General features: G+C 36.2%; 1 long non-coding RNA gene and 1 other non-coding gene across 2 annotated transcripts in view; one reads left to right on the top strand and one right to left on the bottom strand.

Moving 5' to 3' along the window:
• Nucleotides 1–19,220, top strand: part of LOC128286645 (uncharacterized) — a 46,732-nt gene extending 27,512 nt beyond the window's left edge. Inside the window, exons 2-3 of the long non-coding RNA XR_008277263.1 lie at nucleotides 10,994–11,035; nucleotides 19,021–19,220. This is a non-coding gene — a long non-coding RNA (uncharacterized LOC128286645). The remainder of the gene's footprint in view (nucleotides 1–10,993; nucleotides 11,036–19,020) is intronic.
• LOC128287048 (small nucleolar RNA R71) lies at nucleotides 767–872 on the bottom strand. Its single transcript, XR_008277748.1, has one exon. It is a non-coding gene; the product is annotated as a small nucleolar RNA R71 (small nucleolar RNA).
• Nucleotides 19,221–26,884: the final 7,664 nt, after the last annotated feature.

Raw genomic sequence — 26,884 nt, 5'->3', positions numbered from 1 at the left:
GTGGAGACGATACTCACTCATTACTTTATTACTTGATTCAACGTGTATACATGCATATTTGCATTACACATTCACACACAACAAGTTTTTGGCACAGTTGCCAGGGATCAACAATTTTGATAAAATATTTGTTGTGCTATTATCTTTTAAAATTTATTAGTTTAGCTCAATTAGTGTTTTGATTTTTTATTTTTTTTATGATTTTTGGTTGGTGCATGAGTAGTGACATTCTAGCAATTGAAAAGTATGCTTTTGATCAAGAAACTAAGAAAACCTTGAGAAGAAGGAGAAAAAAATTGAAAGAAATAGAAAGAATTAAAAATATATTAGGTTAGAGAAGAGAAATTACATTAGGAAGAAAGCGATGTTGATATTCCTCGAATAATAGATGACAGAGACAAACCCATCAGAGAAAAAGTAGTGCTGATTTTAGATGAACTGAATCTAGGAATTGTCAGGCAGCATATTCAGGCTCAGTATTTCAAGTTAAAGCTGGTCATATTTCAAATGTTACAAATAGTGGGGCAGTTTAGTGGATTGCCTACTGAGGATCCAAGGTTGCACTTAAGATCTCTTTTTGAAAGTTCGTGATTCATTTAGGCAGTAGGGTGCTCCTAAAGATGACTTGAAACTGAAGTTATACCCTTATTCATATCGAGATCGTGCCAGAGCATGGTTAAATGAATTGTCATCAAGTACTGTGGCATCTTGGAATGAACTTTTTCAGAGTTTCCTTCTGAGATATAATCCTCTGAACATGAATGCCAAACTGAGGAATGATATTACGTCTTTTAGCAATCTGAGGACGAAACATTATATAAAGTATGGGAGCGATTCAACAAGTTAATCAAAAAATGGCTGATGCATGGTTTTCAACATTGGATATAAATGGAAATGTTTTACAATGGATTGAATGCGAATAAAAGGATGGTGGTCGATGCATCTACCAATGAGATTTTGCTCGATAAATCATATAACGAAGCACATAAAATTCTGGAGAGAATAGCAAAAAATGATTATCAATACCCTACTACCAGAGTAGGGACTGCCAGAAGAGTTTCTAGAGTAATGAAACTTGATGAGATCACTTCCCTAATAGCTCAGGTATCATCTTTAACGAATATGATTAAAACACTACCAACTGCAGTGCAGGAAATAAAAGTATCCTAGTTAGCATGTGTTTACTGCGAAGAAGATCATGTTTTTGATGAATGCCTAGTGCAGGAAATGAAAGTATCCTAGTTAGCATGTGTTTACTGCAGAGAAGATCATGTTTTTGATGAATGCCCATCAAATCCAGCCTCAGTTTATTATATAGGAAATTTCAATCACAACAACAATAACCCATTTTCTAACACATAAAATCCCGGGTGGAAGCAACATCCTAACATCAGTTGGAGTAATCCAGGGGGAAATTCTAGCAATGCTATTTGACAAATGTTATGGGTGTACCACCTAGATACAATCAACTCATGCCACGATAAAATGTTCAACAAAATTCAACTTCGAGCTCCTCATCAATGGAAGATCTGTTGAAGGAATACATGGCCGAGAATGATGCTATCATCCAAAGTCAAGTTGCTTATTTAAGAGCTTTAGAGAATTAAATGGGGAATACATTAAGCTCAAGACCACAAGGAGTACTATCGAGTGATACCAAAAATTGACGATCTCAAGGAAATGAACAGTGTAAAGTTATTACATCCAGAAGTGGTATGCAACTATAAGGAGTTGTTAATGATACCACTATTGAAGAAAGTAGTTCAGATTCCATAAATGAGAAGAATTTAAAACCAGTAGTGGAATAGGCTACAAAGGAAAAGAGTAACCAGAAAAATGTTGAAGTAGATTCACCTTGCATTGCCAATAAAAATGCTACGGCAAAACAACCTCAACAAATGGAAGGAAAGCCATCACCACATTTTCCTCAACGTTTCCAATTCAAGAAATTCTTGGATGTCTTGAAGCAATTACATATCAATATACTGTTGGTGTAAGCATTGGAACAAATTCCCAACTATGTGAAGTTCATGAAATATATCTTATCAAAGAAGATAATGTTAGGAGAATTCAAAACTATTACTCTCATTGAAGGATGCACGTAATGCTGAGGAACAAATTACCACCAAAACTGAAGGATCCAGGGAGTTTTACTGTACCTTGCTCTATTGGAAACCATTATGTAGGTAAAGCACAATATGATTTAGGTGCAAGTATATATCTAATGCCTATGTATATTTTCAGGAAGATGGGAATAAGGAAGGCAAGACCTACAACTATCACTTTGCAACTAGTTCATCGTTTATATGCATATCCAGAAGATAAAATAGAAGATGTGTTGGTAAGAGTTGAAAAAATTATTTTTCCAGCAGATTTTATTATTCTGGAGTGTGAGGCTGATAAAGAGGTACCAATCATGTAACACCCCTAACTTGAATCCTTCACTGGAACAGGGTTACGGAACATTATCAAAGATTACAAATAAAATGGACAGAAATTTCAAACATTTCATAACATAATAGTAATCACATCAAAACCAATCAAAATCATATATATTGTCCCTTATACGAGACATCGCGGCCTTAAAAAAACATTAGAAATAAGCCAGGACTAAATCGAAAACTCAGAGAATTTTTTAGACAACATTGAAAATTTTCATAGCTGCAGGGGTCACACGAACAAGAGACACGCCGGTGTTGTAACACCCCTAACCCGTATCCATTGTCGGAATAGGGTTACGAGGTATTACCGATCAATCACAACATAATCATATATTTGTGCAATCATCATTAAAAAAAACATTCATCTCAATCACTTTGTCCCTTATAAGGTCCTACGAGACCTTAAAACATGCTTAGAAGTGGTTCGGAACTAAACCGATAACATTTGCAGACTTTAAGAAACTTAGAAAATTTTCAAACTTTTAAAGGTCATATGCCCGTGTGAAAAGGCCGTGTGCCTCACACAGTTACTAGACACGCTCGTGTCATAGACTGTGTGAAAACAGGGCATACATACTGACTTTTACCACAAGGCCGAAGACATGTCCGTCTGCCATGGCCGTGGGGAAATTAAGGAGGTTACTGACTTGGGTCACACGGCCGGCCACACGTCCATGTACTAGCCCGTGTGTCTCACACGGCCAGTAGACACGCCCGTGTGTCTAGGCCGTGTTAAAACTGTAGGGTATACTACCTTAATTTGAAAGGGTACCTCAGGGGACACACGACCGTGTATCATGACCGTGTGTCACACACTGCTGAGACACACGCCCGTGTCTCTGCCCGTGTGGAAAAAAATAGGTCATTTGCAAAGCCAATTTGCCACCCTTTTCTCATGCTCACCTAGCCATCAAAATGGTATCATTTCATAGCATATATAGGCAGCCAAAACATGCCAATTCACACACATATCATGCCATTTATTCTCAACCATTTCAATTACTCAATTCCCTAATTAAAAACATACCATTTAGCTATAACTACAACTAATCAAACAAATGCAAAACAAGCCAATATCTAAGGCATTATACACATCACATAAATCACCTTTCAAATACATCACTTAGACCAACTTAAATGACCAAATACATACCAACATTTTCAACAAAGGTTAGCCAATTCTCATGGATATATCAAATCTCAAACAGCCTATACATGCTATATACCATATTTACAAGCATCCAAAAATACCAACAAGTAGTCGATATTGTGATGATGGTTCCCGATGATCCCTGATGTCCGAGCTAGCTTTGATACTCTATAAGAAAAAGAAAAATAACACACAATAAGTTTCATAGCTTAGTAAGTTCGTACTAAATATTTACTCAACAGTTCATAATATACAAATCATCAATTAATAAACATTTAGTAAGTCTCATCTCATCATTCAATTCTAATCCATGACTATTTATCATATATATACAAATCCATCAAGCTTTATACACATAGTATCAACTACCACATAGATATCATACGTCCCTGTTCTTTCCCGTATTTATTTATTGCATTTTCACCTCTTTGTTTCATATATTAAACCACTTGGAAATCTTTCAATACCCAAAGAACTTGCACACTTAGTGCAAAAATGATTACCCAAAGCTATAAAGATATCACACACTTAGTGCCATCACATTAAACTGAAGCTATCTCAGTATCGCACACTTAGTGCCACATATATTGTAACATCCCAAAATAGGGCCTAAACGGAATAGTGGTTGTGAAACCACAAATCCGAGGTAGAAATATTTATTTTATTGTCATTTTAAGGTCTATGGCATGATTGCATGATTGTGTGAAAATTTCGATTAGAAATTTTATCGATAGAGGGTCCAATTTGATATTTAGGACTATATTGCAAAAGTTGTAAAATGTGTGTTCTAGTTCACAAAGGTATTAAGTACTTGTGAGTAATGGGTTTTTAAAATGGAGGTCCTTGGATAGTAATTAGACCATTATACTAGTTTGGACAAAAATACCTAAAGGAAAATAAAACACCATAGTTTTTAATTAAGGGCATTTTGGTCATTTAGTTATTAAAATGAATTAAAAACAAAATTAAAAGCCAATTTTTGTCCATCTTCTTCATTAGGCCGAAATTTCAAGGTTTCTCCATAGCTAGGGTTTGTTCCAAGCTTCCAAGCTCCATAGTAAGTGATTCCAAGCCCCGTTTTTAATGTTCTTTACGTTTTTTGAGTCCCGGTAATTGATTAAGCATATTCTAGAAATAATTCTGTAACACCCCAATTTTCGGGAATTCTGTGAATGTTGGCAAAATTTCATGCTTTAATTTTGTCATTTGTGAGTGAAATTATGAAATAGGACCTATGTGAAAATGTTTGAAAATGCTATAGGCTAAATTGAAGTGGCCAAATAAATAGGAGTGCAAAATAGGAGGATTTGCATGACAAACCTCCCATTTTACATGAAGTGGCCAGCCATCATGTTGTTGTAGACAAAATGTGCACTTGATATCCATAATTTATGGTACAAATTGATACAAATTGATAATAGGTTAGGTAAATGTTCCATGATAATGGGTTAGGTAAATGTTTCATGATAATGAGTTAGGTAAATGTTCCATGATAATAGGTTAGGTAAATGTTCCATGATTGGAATTTCATGTCTTTTGTATTAAAGAATTAAATGGATGAAATATGAAATTTTATTAAAAGAAAAAGGGGTGAAAAGAACAAAGTTTTGTTCATCTTTATTCATCATAGCCTAAAGTTAGAGAAGAGAAAGGAGAGTAGAAAGCTCTTGAATGTTCAGTCACTTGGGGAAGAAAAATTGAAGGTAAGTTCATGGTAGTTTGCTTTTATTTTAAGGTTCATGAGTTCTTCTTGATTCTACCTTAACTCTTGAAGCATATTTTGATTTTTAGTTGTGTTGTGAGCATTTAGTCATGAAATAAAATGAAGGAAATGGTTGTTGTTTCATGTTCTTTTGATGAAAAATGGAAGACAGGTGAAGTTGAGCCAAACAAATGAGCATGCATGTGCCTTAGATGCTAAGGGGAAAAATTGGCTAACATGTTGTGCTTTAAAATGATGAAATGGAGATTATACTTCAGTAAAATAATAGATATGTGATGATTGATTGGTGATATACATGTTTAAATAACAAGCATGCAAGTTAGGTGTGAAAAGTGAATTTGGTAATAAATTTGCTTGGGACAGCAGCAGTAACGTGACTTTGGAAAATCACCATAAATTGTGGGAGATGAATTAGAAGCTGAATAAATTATGTAATTAAAGCTTAATGAGTCTAGTTTCAAATGAAATAAACGAGAACATATTTTGAATTCTGTACAGTGAGAAATTTGATACGTAATGAAGAGTGGTCAGATTAGTCAAGCAGTGAAACATGGGAAACTTTAAGAAAAATCTGGTATTGATTGGCTAAACCAAAAATTCTGAAAATTTTATGGATAGAAGATATATAAGTCTATTTTCAGGGAAAATTAACGGCACTTGATTTGGAGTTTCTTAGCTCCAGTTATAAATTATTTAGTGACTATTGCTCAGGAAGACAGCTTGCAGTGAAATTATGATTATGTGGTAAACATTGACAAAAATTTGTTAATGAGTTGCTTATTGATTTCTTATAAGCGTACTATGACCTGTAGGTGTGGTTGGCCGAATATTGTAAGGGGCTAATACGTAGTTTGTATTTGAATAGTTAGATTAACGTATTAGTAATCCAATTGTAGGCGGTTCGTGTGTGGATCTCACAAGATATCGTCGCAAAGCAGTGTGTAACTAACACCTCTTTCTTAGTCTAGATCGGCAAAAGTCGAAAAGCGAAATGTCAAAACCGGTATTTTGTAGATTTGCAAGTGTGCGAATGCTCGTGAGGTAAATCGATTAATGTTTTAGGTAAGTTGCAATGTTTGGACTGCAAAGTGCATGATTTCTGTGCCCTCGATATTTTTGGGCTTAATGGGCCAAAATTGGAATGATAGGCCAATGGGCCCAATTCGGTAAGAACCCTCGGTACGTGATTCTGTTAGTACGTGAAAGGTAGGAATATACATGAAAAACCCTAAAATAGATAAATTACTGAAACACCTTTAAAAGTGGAAAATTTACAGTTTTACCCCTAGGAGATAAATTACCAAAATACCCCTAGGGTTAAATTGACCTAAATACATGTTTGACTTTTGTTATTTATCGCATGCCATGTTGTTATTATCGATGCATGGACCGGGATATTGACGGAGGAAGTACTGAAAGTGGCTTGTCCACGTCTTGGAGGCTTTGCCTCAATTCTATCGATAACTGAGCAAAGAAGGTCAGAATCGTGGAGTGTTAAATTGGGTGGGTTGATCTATTCCCCACATGGAGTGTATGGCTGGTACGGTGGAGTGTAGTGGTTGGTGGGTTGAGCAGTCTCCCCAAATGGGCTTGCATATGTTTACTTGATGTTGCATGTATTTTGAAATGGGCCTCTGAGCCATATTTATTATCTGAATAAGGGGCTAAGGCCCGGTTATTGTAATCTGAAAAGGGCTCGCCCAAGATCACTATTACTGAATGGGCTTAGGCCCAATGGGCTTGAGCTGACTTGGGCTTTGAATGGGTTCTCCTTACACACCGAGTTTCCCAAACTCACCCTTTTATTTTCATCCACGCAGAAATCCCCAACCATAGTGGGCTTGGAGTCGTGAGGGAATTGAAGTGGCCACCGCTCAAAGTTTGATTTTCTTCCGTGAACTGGACATCCTTTTATTTACGTTTGAAGTTTTGGGTTTTAAATGTAATAAGACCGCTTAATTATTTTTGATGGTTTTAATATGTATTACTAAGATAGGTATTACTTATTTTAACTGTTGAAATTGGATAGCTTTAGGGCGCGTTTTCAAAAACAACAATTGATTTCAAAATAACACGACAATAAATAAAGCTTCCGCAATGAAAGTATTTTCCAAAATTAATCACTTTTCCTAAAAATAACTTAATCAAATCGGTTTCCTAGAAATATCCATGACGTTAAGGTGTGGCAATGGCGGTATGCATGTCTAGGATTGGATCCGAAGGGAGCTTGGTACTTAAGCAGTCCGATGGACTCACCACCTCTTTTCCGGTTTCCTACTTGGTGCACAGCTTCCATTCACTTTAACCTATAATGAAATTATATTTTAAAACACTAAATAAGTTTTTCTGGACCAATAATATAAAATGTTTTGAATACTTCGATATGGCATGTCGGATCCGACCATAATGTCTAGGCCGGGTTTGGGGTGTTACAAATTCAACCTAGGGTTCATATTTGGAAAAATACCCATAGTTGAAATTTGTGTATTTTGGTGTTTTATGATAGAATATGAGGTTTTAAATTATGTTAGACAACTTGTGCTACTCGGTTTTAAGTGAAAACGAGTAAAAAGGCTTAATCGGTAAAAATACCTAATAGTCATAAGTACATGTTAGAGTGAGAATTTGATGTTGTTATAGAAGGGAAAAATGAACAGCATGTCATAAAACATAATAAAATAGGATGAAGTTTAATTTTTGAGCATTGGGGAAAAAGTGTACTAAATCCGAAGTTAGACCGGGGAGAGAAACAGATAGTGGACTAAATCGATATAGTTGATCGTATTTTGTTTCGAGGTAAGTTTGCGGTAAATAAATGCAATATTCTATTATTTTATGAAAATTTTCTTAATTTCCAGCATGTGTATATTTATTATGAAATTATTCAAAGAAGACTCAAGCATGAATTGACGGAGAAGTAATTTCAGAGAGTCCCGGTTGAACCTTAGGAATGTGTGGGATACAAATGTCATGACATTAGGGTTCAAGGATACCATGTAAGACCATGCCAATGCATGGCAATTGGTAAGGTTTTTAAGGCAAGGATATCATGTAAGACCATGTCAAGACATGGCATTGATAAGTTACTATAAGGCAAAGGTCCCATGTAAGACCATGCCAAGGCATGGCATTGATGAGTTCATAAGGCAAGGATACGATGTAAGACCATGTCAAGACATGGCAATGGTAAGTTTCAAAAGGATACCACGTAAGACCATGACAAGTCATGGCAATGGTAAGGTACCCGTGTATCCTTAGTATTCCAAGTGGTTCAACGGGAAAATTTAAAGAGAATATCAAGGTAAGGTAAGGTAAAATGAGTTATGCTAAAAAGGTAAGACAAGTTCATGCTAGAAAAGCAAAGGTAAGTATATAATGTTCATGTATGCTTGATAAGGAAAAAGGTAAGTAAAATGTATTAAGAAATTTGATAAAGTAAGTAAGTATTTAAGTAAGTGAGTAAGTGAAGAAGTTTAAAATATGTCTATGACAATTAATGAAGTTGCATTAAGTAGTATCATGCCAAGTAGTAAAGATAATTCTTATGAATGTTGTTATTTATTTGCATGCAAACTTACTAAGCTTAATGCTTACCCCCTTTATTTTCCTTCTTTTTATAGTTTTGTCAAGCTAACTCAGGGATCGCAAAGTACGTCGGAAGTCTGGGCACACTATCACGAGGATTATTTTGGTATAGCTAGACGTTTCATTTTGAGTATGGCACGTATAGCATCTTAGCCATTTTGTGTGTATAATCTTATGATATGAATGATGAATGGTATGTAAATGCTTGATAATGATTAGCTGTTGGAATGGCTAATCAAGGACATGTTTGGTGTTATGTATGCCTAAATGCTAGTTATTCCATGGAAATCGTGAAAAAGGTGAAATTAGCTTTAAAACAGTATCGGACAGCAATAATGACGTGAATTTGGAAAATCACTAAAAATAGTCGAAATGGATTTAGATAGTGAATGAGATATATAATAAAGCTTGATGAGTCTATTTTCATATGGATGGAACAAAACAGGTATATAAGTTATATTTTATGAGATATTTAAATTTTTGTGAAACAGGGCCAGAGCTATTTCTGGATCCCCTGTTCTGACTTTGGAAATTCACCAAAAATTGTACAAAGATAATTAGAAGTCATGTAACGCCCCGAGTTTCGGGAATTCTGTGAATGTTGGCATAGGTTTAATTATGTTAGTGGGCCTCTAGAAGGCCCAAGCTTAAGATAGAACCCGGCAATTTTAGTTAATTTTTGTTCCATAAGAAAAATGGGTGAAATTATGAAATAGAACCTATATGAAAATGTTTGAAAATGCTATAGGCTAAATTGAAGTGGCCAAATAAATAAGAGTGCAAAATAGGAGGATTTGCATGACAAACCTCCCATTTTACATGAAGTGGCCAGCCATCATGTTGTTGTAGACAATATAAGCACTTGATATCCATAATTCATGCTACAAATTGATAATGGGTTAGGTAAATGTTCCATGATAATGGATTAGGTATATATTCCATGATAATGAGTTAATAAATGTTCCATGATAATGGTTTACGTAAATGTTCCATGATGGGCATTTCATGTCTTTTGTATTAAAGAATTAAATGGATGAAATATGAAATTTTATTAAAAGAAAAAGGGGTGAAAAGAACAAAGTTTTGTCCATCTTTGTTCATCATAGCCGAAAGTTAAAGAAGAGAAAGGAGAGGAGAAAGCTCTTGAATGTTCGGTCACATGGGGAAGAAAATTGAAGGTAAGTTCATGGTAGTTTGCTTCTATCTTGATGTTCATGAGTTCTTCTTGATTCTACCTTAACTCTTGAAGCATATTTTGGTTTTTAGTTGTGTTGTGAGCATTTAGTCATGAATTAAAATGAAGGAAATGGTTGTTGTTTCATATTTTTTGGATGAAAAATGGAAGATAGGTGAAGTTGAGCCAAACAAATGAGCATGCATGTGCCTTAGATGCTAAGGGGAAAAATCAGCTAACATGTTGTGCTTTAAAATGATGAAATGGAGATTATACTTAAGTAAAATCATAGATATGTGATGATTGATTGGTGATATACATGTTTAAATAACAAGCATGCAAGTTAGGTGTGAAAGAGTGATTTGGTAATAAATCTGCTTGGGACAGCAGCAGTAACGTGACTTTGGAAAATCACCATAAATTGTGGGAGATGAGTTAGAAGCTGCATAAATTATGTAATTAAAGCTTAATGAGTCTAGTTTCAAATGTAATAAACGATAACATATTTTAAATTCTGTACAATGAGAAATTTGATTCGTAATGAAGAATGGTTAGATTAGTCAAACAGTGAAACATGGGAAACTTTAAGAAAAATCTGGTATTGATTGGCTACACCAAAAATTCTGAAAATTTTATGGATAGAAGATATATGAGTCTATTTTCAGGGAAAATTAACGGCACTTGATTTGGAGTTTCGTATCTCCAGTTATAAATAATTTAGTGATTGTTGTTTAGGAAGACAGCTTGTAGTGAAATTATGATTATGCGGTAAACATTGACAAAAATTTGTTAATGAGTTGCTTATTGTTTTCTTATAAGCTTACTATGATCTGTAGGTGTGGTTGGCCGAATATTGTAAGGGGTTAATACGTAGTTTGTATTTGAATAGTTAGATTAACGTGTTAGTAATCCAATTGTAGGCGGTTCGTGTGTGGATCTCGTCAGCATATCGTCACAAACAGGTGTGTAACTGACACCCTCTCATAGACTAGATTGGCAAAAGCCGAAATGCCGAAATGCCGAAAAGTCGGTATTTTGGGAATTTACGTGTGCGAATGCTCGTAAGATAGTTGGCTTTGTATATTTGGCAATCTAAAGTAATAAACTACAGTACGCGCGATTTCGTACATTTTTATAATTTGGGCTTAATGGGCCAAAGATCGGGTTCATGGGCCAACGGGCCCAATTCGTAAGTATCTTGGTAAGTGTTCGATAGTACGTAAATAGTTAGGATATGCATGAAAACCCTAAAAGCAGCTAAATTACTATAATACCCTATGTATGGAAAATTCTTGTTATACCCCTAGGTGCAAAATTACCGTTATACCCCTAGGGTTAATTTTGACCAAAAGCATGACAATCGATTACGTATGATGTATGCCATGATTATATATCATTGCATGGGGACATGGGTTATATTATGGAGGAAGCGTCCGGTGGCTATGCCATAATTATTCGATCCGGTGGCTCGCCACATATATATATCTGGTGGCTATGCCACAATTATCTGATCTGGTGGCTCTGCCACATATATCTGTTCTGGTGGCTCTGCCACAATATCTGTATCTGGTGACTCCATCACAATATCTGGCAGCCTCGCTGCGATTTCTGTGGTGTGGAGCGGTTGGGTGGGTCGAGTTGTCTCACCACACGGTGTAAGGTTGGTACGGGGGTGTAAACGGTTGGATATGGTTGGGTTTCTGCATAAACATGTAATATCTGTTTGTTCTATTATGGGTCTATGGGCTTTATTCTGAATTCTGTTCTAGGCTAAGGCTAACTTATTCTATTTCTGTGGTTTGAGCTGATATAGGCTATGGTTGGGTTAATTTACACACTGAGTTTCCCCAAACTCACCCCTTTATTTTCATCCACGCAGGTAATCCCCAACCATAGTGGGCTTGGAGCTGTGAGGGAATTCGGAGTGGCCACCCGTTCTGAAAGTTTGATTTTCTTTTGGTGAACTGGACATCCTTTTAATTACGTTTGAGGTTTTGGGCTTTTAAATGTAATAAAGCCGCTTATTTATTTTTGATGGTTTTTATATGTTTTATTAAGATAGGTAATATTTATATTTAACTGTTGAAATTGGATAGCTTTAGGGCGCATTTTCAAAAACAAGAATTGATTTCAAAATAACACGAAAACAAGCAAAACTTTACAAATGAAGATATTTTCAAAATTAATCACTTTTCCTAAAAGGACTTAATCAAATCGGTTTCCTAGAAATATACATGACGTTAAGGTATGGCAATGGCGGTTTGCATGTGTAGGATTCGATCCGAAGGAGTTTGGTATAGCGGTCAGATGGACTCACCTCCTCTTTTCCGGTTTCCTACCGGTGCATGACTTCCATTCAATTTAACCTATAATGAAATCATCTTTTAAAACACTCAAGAAGTTTTCTTTACGGATCGAAAATATTTTGAATGCTTCGATGTGGCATGTCGGATCCGGCCATAACGTCTGGTAGGGTAAGGGTGTTACATTTAGTGGTATCGAGCCTAGGTTGCAACAACTCTACGTGGAATGGGTTTACAAAACAAAGATTTTCGAAGCGAAAATTTTATAAAGAATGCGAAAAACTCGATTTTCAAAATTTAGATATTTAGAAGGTGGCATTCCGAATCTCCGGCTCAAGTCTGTAAGTATTTTGAATTTTTCTGAATATTTTCCTGAATTATCTGTCTATACTGAAACCCTATTAGGATACTCTAGATAAGATGATACTGAAACCATAGGAAAATCTGATAAGAGACTGAAATTGTAGCTAGACTTCGATTCTGCGAAAACAAACTCTGAACTAGTGTCTGATTCATAAAACATCTGTAATAAACACTGGAATATTAATTGATGCATAAAAATTCGTAATCAAGATAATACGATATGAGTACAAGAGCCCGTGGATGGAGCTGAGGAAGTGCTCGAGTGAGATCTTCGTCTTCGAGACATATGTCGGCGGTGGATGCACCGGTACCATCGGTAATAGAAGTGGAGTCTCATAATCATGGTACCGGGGATGACGCTCTGTCGCAGGCAATGCTTCGTGTTTTGGAAAGGGTTGTAGGGACAAGTTCGGGCAACGGAATTCGAGGATCGATTTCTGAATGACTCCGGGCCAACGGAGCGGAGATCTTTAAGGGTGTGTCTGGTATCGCCTCGAATGTGGCAGAACATTGATTGGAGGCCACAGAACGGATTATGGACAACTTGGACTACTCTGAGGAGATTGTGAGTGGGGTATCTGTACTAAGTCCTTTGGGTCACTCGGTTAGGGTAGACAAACTGTATAGGGATGTACCCTTAGAAACTCAAGGTAGGATTTTCCCTGGAGATTTGATGGAGTTACCGTTCAGAGAGTTTGATCTCATTTTGGGAATGGACTGACTTGTTAAGCCTAAGGCAACCCTGGATTGTGCTGCTAAACAAATAGTGTTAAGGACCACAAAGGATGAGGAGGTTATGGTGATAGGTGAGCGAAGGGATTATTTGTCCAATGTGGTGTCGGCATTAAGAGCCGAGAAGTGGATTCGGAAATGTTGTGAGGCCTATTTGGCATTTGTAAGTCAATCGGAAGAGGAGGGACTGACAGTGGATAAGGTTAGGACTGTAAAGGAGTTCCAAGATGTTTTTCCAGAGGAGCTTCCAGGATTGCCTCCGAATCGAGAAGTAGAGTTTGGAATTGACTTATTGCCTGTAGTGGCACCAGTGTCTATCACACCGTATAGAATGGCACCGAAGAAGTTGGTGGAGCTAAAGGCACAAATTCAAGAGTTGTTGGATAGGGGCTTCATTAGGCCAAGCGTGTCTCCATGGGGAGCACCAGTGCTATTCGTGAAAAAGAAGGATGGTACGATGCGGATGTGCATTGATTATCGCCAGTTGAACAAACTAACGATCAAGAATAAGTATCCACTGCCAAGGATTGATGATCTGTTCGACCAGCTTAGAGGAGCTTCTGTATTTTCCAAAATTGACCTTCGATCTGGATATCATCAGTTAAGGGTCAAGGAGGTAGATATCCATAAGACAGCATTCAGGACTCGGTATGGTCATTACGAGTTTTTGGTTATGCCATTTGGACTGATGAATGCTCCTGCAACGTTTATAGATCTGATGAATCGTGTGTTCCAACCATTTTTAGATCAGTTCGTAGTCGTCTTTATTGATGACATCCTGGTATATTCTAAAACTAAAGCGAAACATGATGAGCATCTCCGTATAGTGCTGCGAGTGTTAAGGGAGAAGGAACTCTTTGTGAAGTTCAGCAAGTGTGAATTTTGATTGAGGGAGGTAACCTTCTTAGGACATGTGGCCTCTGCCGAAGGGATTAAGGTGGACCCTCGAAAGATTGAAACAATTTTGGAGTGGAAGCCACCTAGGACGGTGTCGAAAATTCGAAGTTTCCTAGGGTTGGCAAGATACTACAGAAGGTTTGTGGAAGGTTTTTCTGTGATGGCAGCACCTCTGACAAAACTCATAAGGAAAGGGGTACCGTTGTATGGACTGAGACCCAGCAGGAGGCTTTTAAGAAGTTGAAGAAAGTTCATTGAAGCACTGTGTTAATTCACCAGTCCAGGAAGGATTTTCTTGTATGCGATGGCGCATCACATGTAGGCTTGGGCTGCATGTTAATGCAGGAGGGTAAGGTGGTTGCATATGCATCACGACAGCTTAAACCTCACGAAGAGAACTATCTTACTCATGATTTGGAGTTGGCAGCAGTGATATTTGCACTTAAGATTTGGAGACATTACTTGTACGGGGAGAGGTGTATTATATACACAGACCACAAGGGTCTTAAGTATTTGTTGACTCAGAAGGAGCTGAACCTTAGGCAAAGGAGATGGATTGAGTTGCTTAAGGATTATGACTATTCGATCGAGTATCACCAGGCAAGGCTAATGTGGTAGCCGATGCTCTAAGTCATAGAACCGTATCTGATCTGAGAGCAATGCTTGCTCGTCTGAGTCTGTATGATGATAGAAGTCTGTTGGCTGAGTTGCAAGTGAGGCCAACCTAGGTGGATCAGATTAAGGAAAAGCAGTTGAACGATGAGTCTTTGGTCGCTCGTTTTCAACAAGTTAAGGAAGGGGAAACTTCTGAGTTTGGGTTAAATGGCGAAGGAGTTCTGTGTTTCCGATGAAGAATTTGTGTTTCGAAGGACTCTGATTTGAGGCAGACAATATTGAAGGAAGCTCATGGAGGACTTTGTGCCATGCACCCTAGAGGGAACAAGTTGTATCACGACTTATAAGAATTGTACTGGTGGCCTGAACTTAAACGAGAAGCAACGGAGTTTGTAGGGAAATGTCTGACATGCTAGCAAGTGAAAGCTGAGCATCAATTACCCTCTGGACTGTTACAGTCAGTGAAGATACCACTTTGGAAGTGGGAGAGGGTAACCATGGACTTTGTGAGTGGGCTGCCCTTGACACCATCAAAGAAAGACTCGGTGTGGGTGATTGTGGATAGGTTGACCAAATCGGCCCATTTCATACCTATTCGTACTGACTTTTCACTTCAAAAGTTAGCCAAGTTGTATGTGGCGGAGATTGTGCGACTTCATGGAGTCCCAGTTTCAATTATTTCTGATCGGGATCCCAGATTTACATCTCGATTTTGGCAAAGGTTGCATGAGGCGTTGGGGACGCGATTGAATTTTAGTACGGCTTTCCATCCTCAGACTGGTGGTCAATCGGAAAGGGTTATTCAGATTCTGGAAGACATGTTGAGGGGATGCGTGATTGACTTTCGAGGTAGTTGGAAGGATTACTTGCCATTGGCAGAATTTGCGTACAATAACAATTACCAGGCGAGTATTCGAACGGCACCGTATGAAGCACTGTATGGACGAAGGTTTCGTACACCTAGTTGTTGGACCGAACTAGGAGAGCGACAAGTTCTTGGACCAGAGTTGGTAGCTGATACTGAGGATAAGGTCAGAATAATTAGGGACCGATTAAAAGAAGCATCTGATAGGAAAAAGTCGTATACAGATTTGAAGCATAAGGAGATTGAGTACTCAGTAGGTGATATGGTCTTCTTAAAGGTTTCTCCTTGGAAGAAGATATTAAGGTTCGGTAAGAATGGCAAGTTCAGTCCGCGGTTCATTGGGCCTTATCGGGTTTTGAAGCGAGTAGGCCCAGTGGCTTATCAGTTGGAATTACCTCCAGAGTTAGGCAAGATTCACGATGTTTTTCACGTCACCATGTTAAGGCGTTATCGTCTTGACCACCATGTCCCGCCATTCTGAAATTAAATTTCGGTGATTTGACCTTTGAGGAGGAGCCATGCAAATATTGGCTCGAGATGTTAAGGTTCTCGAAGGAAATCATCCGTTAGTGAAAGTACTTTAGCATAATCATGGAAGGGAAGAAGCTACTTGGGAATCGAAGAGACTATCGTCAACAATACCCTCAACTAGTTGGATCGTGTAAATTTCGAGGACGAAATTTCTTTAAGGAGGGTAGAGTTATAACGCCCAATTTTCGTGAATTCGTGAATGTTGGCATAGGTTTAATTATGTTAGTGGGCCTCTAGAAGGCCCAAGCTTAAGATAGAACCCGCAATTTTAGTTAATTTTTGTTCCATAAGAAAAGGGGTGAAATTATGAAATAGAACCTATATGAAAATGTTTGAAAATGCTATAGGCTAAATTGAAGTGGCCAAATAAATAGGAGTGCAAAATAGGAGGATTTGCATGACAAAACTCCCATTTTACATGAAGTGGCCAGCCATCATGTTGTTGTAGACAATATAAGCACTTGATATCCATAATTCATGGTACAAATTGATAATGGGTTAGGTAAATGTTCCATGATAATGGATTAGGTAAATATTCCATGATAATGGGTTAGGTAAATGTTCCATGATAATGGTTTAGGTAAATGTTCCATGATGGGCATTTCATGTCTTTTGTATTAAAGAATTAAATGGATGAAATATGAAATTTTATTAAAAGAAAAAGGGGTGAAAAGAACAAAGTTTTGTCCATCTTTGTTCATCATAGCCGAAAGTTAGAGAAGAGAAAGGAGAGGAGAAAGCTCTTGAATGTTCGGTCACTTGGGGAAGAAAATTGAAGGTAAGTTCATGGTAGTTTGCTTCTATCTTGATGTTCATGAGTTCTTCTTGATTCTACCTTAACTCTTAAAGCATATTTTGGTTTTTAGTTGTGTTGTGAGCATTTAGTCATGAATTAAAATGAAGGAAATGGTTGTTGTTTCATGTTCTTTCGATGAAAAATGGAAGATAGGTGAAGTTGAGCCAAACAAATGAGCATGCATGTGCCTTAGATGCTAAGGGGAAAAATCGGCTAACATGTTGTGCTTTAAAATGATGAAATGGAGATTATCCTTAAGTAAAATCATAGATATGTGATGATTGATTGATGATATACATGTTTAAATAACAAGCATGCAAGTTAGGTGTGAAAGAGTGATTTGGTAATAAATCTGCTTGGGATAGCAGCAGTAATGTGACTTTGGAAAATCACCATAAATTGTGGGAGATGAGTTAGAAGCTGCATAAATTATGTAATTAAAGCTTAATGAGTCTAGTTTCAGATGTAATAAATGATAACATATTTTAAATTCTGTACAATGAGAAATTTGATTCGTAATGAAGAGTGGTTAGATTAGTCAAACAGTGAAACATGGGAAACTTTAAGAAAAATCTGGTATTGATTGGCCATACCAAAAATTCTGAAAATTTTATGGATAGAAGATATATGAGTCTATTTTCAGGGAAAATTAACGGCACTTGATTCGAAGTTTCGTAGCTCCAGTTATAAATAATTTAGTGATTGTTGTTCAGGAAGACAGCTTGTAGTGAAATTATGATTATGCGGTAAACATTGACAAAAATTTGTTAATGAGTTGCTTATTGTTTTCTTATAAGCTTACTATGATCTGTAGGTGTGGTTGGCCGAATATTGTAAGGGGTTAATACGTAGTTTGTATTTGAATAGTTAGATTAACGTGTTAGTAATCTAATTGTAGGCGGTTCGTGTGTGGATCTCAAATCGATATCGACGCAAATGTGTGTAACGACACCTCTCATAGACTAGATTGGCAAAAGCGAAAAGCGAAATGCCGAAAAGTCGGTATTTTGGGAATTTACGAAAAGTGAATGCTCGTAAGATAGTTGGCTTTGTATATTTGGTAATCTAAAGTAATAAACTACAATGCGCGATTTCGTACATTTTATAATTTGGGCTTAATGGGCCAAAGATCGGGTTCATGGGCCAACGGGCCCAATTCGTAAGTATCTTGCGATAAGTGTTCGATAGTACGTAAATAGTTAGGATATGCATGAAAACCCTAAAAGCAGCTAAATTACTATAATACCCCTATGTATGGAAAATTATTGTTATACCCTAGGTGCAAAATTCTTTATACCCTAGGGTTAATTTTGACCAAAAGCATGACAATCGATTCGTATGATGTATGCCATGATTATATATCATTGCATGGGGACATGGGTTATATTATGGAGGAAGCGTCCGGTGGCTATGCCACGATTATTCGATCTGGTGGCTCGCCACATATATATCCTGGTGGCTATGCCACAATTATTCGATCTGGTGGCTCGCCACATATATCTGATACGGTGGCTCGCCACAATATTCAGATCTGGTGACTCCATCACAATATCCGGCAGCCTCATTGCGATTTTTGTGGTGTGGAGCGGTTGGGTGGGTCGAGTTGTCTCGCCACACAGTGTAAGGTTGGTACGGGGGTGTAAACGGTTGGATATGGTTGGGTTTCTGCATAAACATGTAATATTTGTTTGTTCTATTATGGGTCTATGGGCTTTATTCTGAATTCTGTTCTGGGCTAAGGCCAACTTATTCTATTTCTGTGGTTTGAGCTGATATAGGCTATGGTTGGGTTAATTTACACACTGAGTTTCCCCAAACTCACCCCTTTTATTTTCATCCACGCAGGTAATCCCCAACCATAGTGGGCTTGGAGCTGTGAGGGAATTCGGAGTGGCCACCCGTTCTGAAAGTTTGATTTTCTTCTGGTGAACTGGACATCCTTTTAATTACGTTTGAGGTTTTGGGCTTTTAAATGTAATAAGGCCGCTTATTTATTTTTGATGGTTTTTATATGTTTTATTAAGATAGGTAATATTTATATTTAACTGTTGAAATTGGATAGCTTTAGGGCGCATTTTCAAAAACAGTAATTGATTTCAAAATAACACGAAAACAAGCAAAGCTTCCGCAATGAAGATATTTTCCAAAATTAATCACTTTTCCTAAAAAGGACTTAATCAAATCGGTTTTCTAGAAATATACATGACGTTAAGGTATGGCAATGGCGGTTTGCATGTCTAGGATTCGATCCGAAGGAGTTTGGTATAGCGGTCGATGGACTCACCTCCTCTTTTAGGTTTCCTACCGGTGCATGACTTCCATTCACTTTAACCTATAATGAAATCATCTTTTAAAACACTCAGTAAGTTTTCTTTCTGGATCGGAAATGTTTTGAATGCTTCGATGTGGCATGTCGGATTCGGCCATAACGTCTGGGCCGGGTAAGGGGTGTTACAAGTCATGCTTTACATGTACAAATTCCTTATTGAGTCTAGTTTTAATTCGTAATACACAGGGGTTAGAGTAGTCGAACCCTGAAACAGGGGAGACTTTAACTAATAAACTGTACTAGTTGGCCCGACCAAAAATATTAGAAAAAATTTAGTTGATAGATATATGAGTCTAGTTTCAAAAAAAATTTACGGAATTGGATTTCGAGTCTCGTAACTTGAAATATGAATTTTTAAGCGACTGTGATGCAGTTAACCAGCTTGTCTGGAAGTTCTAAAATAAATTGTTTGAGCTGTTTAATTAATGAATTAAGTCCGTTAACACCTCGTGCTCGACTCTGGCGACGACCTCGGGTTCGGGGCGTTACATGTATAGCCAAAGCTATTCTAATTCGCACACTAAGTGCTATATATAGCCGAAGCTATCTCGAAATGCACACTAAGTGCCAAACATAGTCGATTTGTCGTCGTACGCAATCGTAGTCGTATATATACAATTTATACAATATTAAAGCATTAAAAACATAATTGTAATAATGTTTATCACGTACGACCTTACCTCAGACGTAAAAACGATGAAACTAGTCGATTAGTCGAGTACTTTGTTCTTGCCTCGATCTAAGTTCGGGTTCCTCTTTTCTTGATCTATATTATAACAATTCAACTCATTTAATCACATAATCTTTCAATTTCATCCATAAACATATATTTAAGCTAATTTTCACTTTGGCCCTAAACTTTCATATTTCTTACTATTTAGTCCCTATTTTAAAAATACACAAAATTCACACAATTAAATTCAATTACATGTTAGCCTAATTTCCTTGGGACCCCTAGCAGCCCAAAACTTTCATTTATTTCACAATTTAACCCCTCAATTTTCACTTTTCTCAGTTTAATTCCTAATATGCATTTTTACTCAAAATTTTCAAAATCACTTTACAAAACATGTATATCAAGCACCAAGCTTTCATAATTCATCATCAAACATCATAAATCACATGAATTCATCAATGGAAACTTCCAAATTCATCAACCAATTCAAAAATTAGGGCATAGGCTAGCTAGAACACGAAGCAACGATCACAAAAACATAGAAATCATAAAAAACCGAGCTCAAAACATAATTCAATTAAGCCACACAAGTGCCAAACCCTAAATGAGCTTCAATCTTTTATTTTATTTTGATTTTCAATGGAATATGGTGATAATGAAGCCAAATTTTGGTTTTCTTTTATTAACAATAACATTAATAACCAAATTACCAATTTAACCTTAATTAAAACCATTTTAAAACATCAAATATAAGACCATTTATGTACATTCCCACTATCAATGGTCTATTTACAACATAAGGACTTCACTTTTAACAAGTCATAGCAAATAGACACCTTTATCATATAGAATGCAACTTTTGCATGTTACGCGATTAAGTCTTTTTTTATCAAATTGAGCTATTAAACGATAAAATTAGCTCACGAAATTTTTACACATATATATTCACAGGCTATAGACACCAAAAATAATATTAAAATAATATTACGACCTCAGATTTGTAGTTTTGAAACCACTATTCCCATTTAGCTAAAATCTAGCTTTTACACGTGTCTTAGGTTGTGTAAGCATTAGAAATAGGGACACAAGGCCATGTCTCAGCCTATGTCCGCGCCAGTGTAACTCTCTGACTTGGTCACACGGCTAAGCGACAAGCCTGTGTGCTAGGCCGTGTACCCTATGAAGTAACATCACACGTCCATGTGTCAGGCCATGTGCTAGGCCGGGTAATAGCTTAACTTGCAACCCTTTAAAAGCTACAGGGGACACACGGTCGTGTCACCTGGTCGTATGTCATACACGACTGAGACACACGCCTGTGTCTTTGCCTGTGTAGATGAAAATAGGCCATTTTACAAGCCATATTTCTCACCTAATTTGGTAAAAACCTACATCCAAAAATGCACATATACACAAGCTATAATAAGGCATCCAAAACAAGCATAATCAAGAGTTATACAAATGGTATGATCACTTACAACCAATATGCCCTTAGACACCTCAAATGACAACTTATAAACATGGCTAGTCATGTGTTCAATATAACTAATTGTTCAACTAACATATATGCATATTTACACCAAAACTTACGATGTAGATCATTTAACAAAACATACCATTTGGTACCAAAACTCCATTCTAAACCTAGCATCAAATGACCATATAAATCATTTTCACCAAAACACCAATTTACAAAAATTACATCCTATCACAAAACACATATTCAATATGTATATTCATACCACAGTTTTCATCTTCCATAATTCAACCATACAAAGTTATTCATCAACCATTAGAGAGCAAATATTTACATACCATATACTAGACTTATACAATCATCAAAGTGCCAAAACACTAGCCAAACAGATGGCCAAATTATCAACAAAGCATATAGGCCAACATTAGCCAAAATAACCTAGACATGCCATTATAACTAAAATTAAACCAACCGAAAGTATCAAAAGAGCCGATGGATAGTGTGATATAGCTCCGACAAGTTTTCAATCCGAATGAGCTTCCGATTCACTAAAAATGCTGAAAAATACACCAAGTAAGCATTTAAGCTTAGTAAGTTCATAACATAGAATTTAACTTACAATTTAGTCACAATTTAGGTAAGTAAACATAGCATATCCTAACTCAATTTGACCAAATGCCTAAGCACATATTCACCAACATGTTAGCCATATAAGACACATATAATAGCCAATAAACATGGATGAACATAACCACTAAGCAAGTTTCATATACATGTATCATCCATTTCATGTTTCAAAATATCATGTAATATCATTTCTATGTATTTCATGTATATACTAGTAATAGTTCGTATCAAACTCTTATCATCTCATAATAGAACATTGTCCATTGAACCATTTAGAATATTGTTGGATACTCGGGATTGCTCACACATGGTGTGCTAAATTGTAATTCGTCAATTCCTGTACATGTATGCTCATACGAGCTATGAATCAGTATGCTCTAACGAGCTATAAATCGGTAAGCTCATACGAGCTGAGAATTGGTAAGCTCTCATGAGCTACAAATCGGTAAGCTCATACGAGCTGTAGTGTGTCCGCAACACATGCAGGACCTTAACCAAATTGGTAACCCTAAAGACATGTCATTTGTATCCTGCGAATTCCTAAGGCTCAAACGAGGCTCAATAATCATTGTGCGTCATCAGATATGCAATCAATATTTATACATGGCAATTATACAAATCACATACATATAATTCAATTAAAACATATAAATACTCAAATTAATTACATGAACTTACCTCGACGAGTATTCATAGATACGGAGGCGATTTCATTCGAGACTTTCTCTTTGCCCCAATCTAACTCTGTACAAATAAATTTAACTCAATTTAACACATAATTCATTCAATTTAGTCCAACGCATATTTTGAAAAAATTATCATTTTGCCCCTATACTTTTAATTTATTTGCAATTTAGTCCCTAGGCTTGGAAAATGAAATTCTTGTAATTTTACCCCTACCCAAGCCTAGCCAATTTTTTTATCCTTATAATAGCCCATATATTTCACAAATTCACAAATTTCACCATGAATTTATTACATTTTTCAATTTAACCCCTAATTGACAATTTCACCAAAAATCTCTTTACAAAAGTTGTTTATCTAACAAAAACCACTCATTTCCTATCATCAAACTTCAAAAATCAAGCATATTCATCAATGGTGAAACCCTAATAGTTTAACAATTTCACAAATTAGTCCCCGGGCTAGCTAGATTAAGCTACAACGATCCCGGAAACATAGAAATCATAAAAAGTAAGACTGAAATACATACCATGTACTTATAAACGGTCTAGCTGAATGCTGAAGCCTCTGCTTATTTTTGGTTGGGAATGAAACAAAAAATATGATAACTTGGTTTATTTTCTTTAATTTATCTTTAATTATAATTATAATTATAACCTTTAAAACTTTATTAATTACACAATTGCCAAGCCATGTACATCCCCTATCACTATTTATGGTCTAATTACCATATAAGGACTTCCAATTTAATGTTCTATAGTTATTAAATACATTTAGGTATTAGATCTCAACTTTCGCACTTTACGCGATTTAGTCCTTTTTATCAAATTGAGCATATAAACGGTAAAATTTCTTAATGAAATTTTTATATAGTATTATTATCATACTGTAGACAATAAAATAATCATAAAATAATTTTTTTATCTCATATTTGTGGTCCCAAAACCACTGTTCTGATTTCACTGAAAAAGGGTTGTTACAAATCATACTTGGAAGACCTATTCTAGAAACTGACTGAACATTAATTAATATTCAAAAAGGTGAATCAACTATGAGAGTTAATGATCAACAGATAAATTTTAATGTTTTTGATGCTATGAAGTGTGCATATACAGATGAAGAATGTCATGCTGTAGAAATAGTTGACACAATAGTTCAGGAAGAAATTGCAAACTTTTGTCACAATAATTGTAATGATAATGCAGATCTAATTGAGTTGATTAAAGCAGAAATGATTGAAGAGCTCGACGAATTGATGGATTTTAAGCAACTTGAGAATGGAGCGAGGAGAAGTTTTGAGTCATTAAATTTATCGAACTGTTCTTTTAAAACTCCTCAGCGATCCATAGAAGATCCTCCTATGTTGGAATTAAAGCCTTTTCCAGCACATCTGAAGTATGCTTATAAGGGAGACAACAACATATTGCTAATAATTATTTTTCTGGCATTGACATTAGATCAAGAAGCTCAATTATTAAGAGTTTTAAAGAAATCTAAGAAAGTATTGGGATTGGTGATTGGGGATATCAAATGAATCAGTCTAACAATCTGCATGCACAAAATATTACTAGAGGATTGCCAGAGCAAATCTATTGAGTATCAAAGAAAACTGAATCCCATTTTGAGGGAAGTTGTTAAAAAAGAGATTATCAAATGGCTAGATGTTGGAATCATATAACAAATTTCAGATAGTTCTTAGGTGTGCCATGTTCAATGTGTACCTAAAAAAAGGGGTGTCACCGTGGTAAACAATGATAACAACGAACTCATTCCTACTCATACTGTCACGAGATGGAGGGTTTGTATAGACTATCTGAAGCTCAACAAAGTAACAAGGAATGAAAATTTTCCTCTGCTATTTATCGATCAAATGCTAGATTGATTAGCGAGGAAAGCTTTCTATTATTTTCTAGATGGTTATTCGGGGTATAACCAGATTGTCATAGCTCCTACTGATCAAGAGAAGACCAATTCACATGTCTTTATGCAAATTTTGAGCTTCGACGAATGCCATTTGGATTATGCAATGCCCCTGCAACATTTCAGCATTGAATGATTGCAATATTTTCGGACATGGTGGAGAAATTATTAGAAGCTTTTATGGATGACTTCTTGGTGTTTGGCGATACTTTTGAGGATTGTTTAAAAAATATGGAATTAGTTCTTTGTTGGTGTAAAGAAACCAACCTTGTACTCAATTGGAAGAAATGTCACTTCATAGTTTGTGAAGGCATTGTTCTGGGATATAAAATTTCATAGCAAGGAATTGCCATCGACAAAGCAAAAATCGAAGTTATTAAGAAATTGCCACCACCCTCCACAATTAAAGGTATTAGCAGTTTTCTTGGCCATGTAGGATTCTACAGATGATTCATCAAGGATTTCTTGAAAATATCAAAACCCCTGTGTACACTGTTAGAACACAACAAACCTTTCAATTTTGATTATCAGTTTTTACAGGCATTTGAGGAGTTGAAAAAATAGTTAGTCACAACACCACTAGCCATAGCACCAGATTGGAATCTACCTTTCGAACTTGTGTGTGACGCAAGCGATTTTGCTGTAGGGGCGGTGCTTGGGCAAATAAAGAACAAGGTATTTCATGCTATCTAGTACGCAAGTCATACGTTGACTGATTCCCAGCTAAATTGTAGCATTACTGAGAATGAGCTATTTTTTATGGTATTTGATTTCGACAAATTAAAAGCTTATTTAGTAGGCACCAAAGTGACATTCTATATGGACCACTCCGCTATTAAATACTTGGTAACAGAGAAAGATGTCAAGCCCAGATTGATTTGATGGATATTGTTATTGTAGGAATTTGATCTAGAAATTAAAGATAGGAAAGGCACAAAAAATTAAGTGGTTGATCACTTGTCTAAAATTGAAGCAAGAAATGAATATGGTGACATTCAACGCATTTAAGATGATTTTCCAGATGAGAAACTGTTAGTTTTCATGGAATTACCATGGTATACTAATATTGTAAATTTTTTGGTTAATAGACTGCTGCCACCTAACCTTACAAATCAAAGACGGAAAAAATTTATCCACGATGCCAAGTAGTATTATTGGGATGAGCCATTTTTATTCAAACACTGTGCAGACTAGATAATCCTGAGGTGTGTTCCAAATGACGATATTCAAAGTATTTTATTTCATCATCGTTCAACACCATCTGGAGGGCATTTTAGGGCATGAGAACTATGGAAAAAGTTCTCCAATCTGGTTTTTATTCGCCAACCATGTTTAAAGATGCTCATGAATTTTCCAAGCTTTTGATCACTGTCAAAGAACTACAAATCTATCGAGGAGGTATGAGATGCCCTTACACACTATTTTAAAATGGAACTATTTAACGTTTAGGGACCCACCTTCTTGGGGCAATGCATACATACTTTTAGCTATTGATTATGTCCCCAAGTGGGTTGAGGTTGTTGCTTTACAAACAAATGATGCTAAATCGGTATTGAAATTTCTCCATAAGAATATTTTTACCAAGTTTGGTACTCATATTCTAATTAGTGATGAAAAGGGTAAAGAGCACAATAATAGCATAGCCTGATCTTCATCATTAATCTGAACCTTAACATTCTTTAAATCATTCAAAAGAGTAATAAATTAACTAATGTGATCTCTAAGGTACCCACCTTCGTTCATGCGGAACGTGTACAACCGTTGTCTTAGCACTAATTGGTTAGCTAGAGGATAAAAAACTACGGCCAAAGATAATTTCACTAAAACGGAAATAATGAATAGTACAAAAGATAGGATAAAATTAACCTCGAAATTCGAAATAAAAACCCTCAAAATGTAAATACAAAATTTTCTGAAAGATTGTAAAAGCTAATATCAAAATGCGTAATGAGTTATTTTTCTAAGGTGGAAAAAGGGCCTATTTATAGGCTAAATT

This window comes from Gossypium arboreum, chromosome 13 (genome assembly GCF_025698485.1).
Source record: "Gossypium arboreum isolate Shixiya-1 chromosome 13, ASM2569848v2, whole genome shotgun sequence".
NCBI lineage: Eukaryota > Viridiplantae > Streptophyta > Magnoliopsida > Malvales > Malvaceae > Gossypium > Gossypium arboreum.
This window is presented reverse-complemented; position numbering and strand designations above follow the sequence as displayed.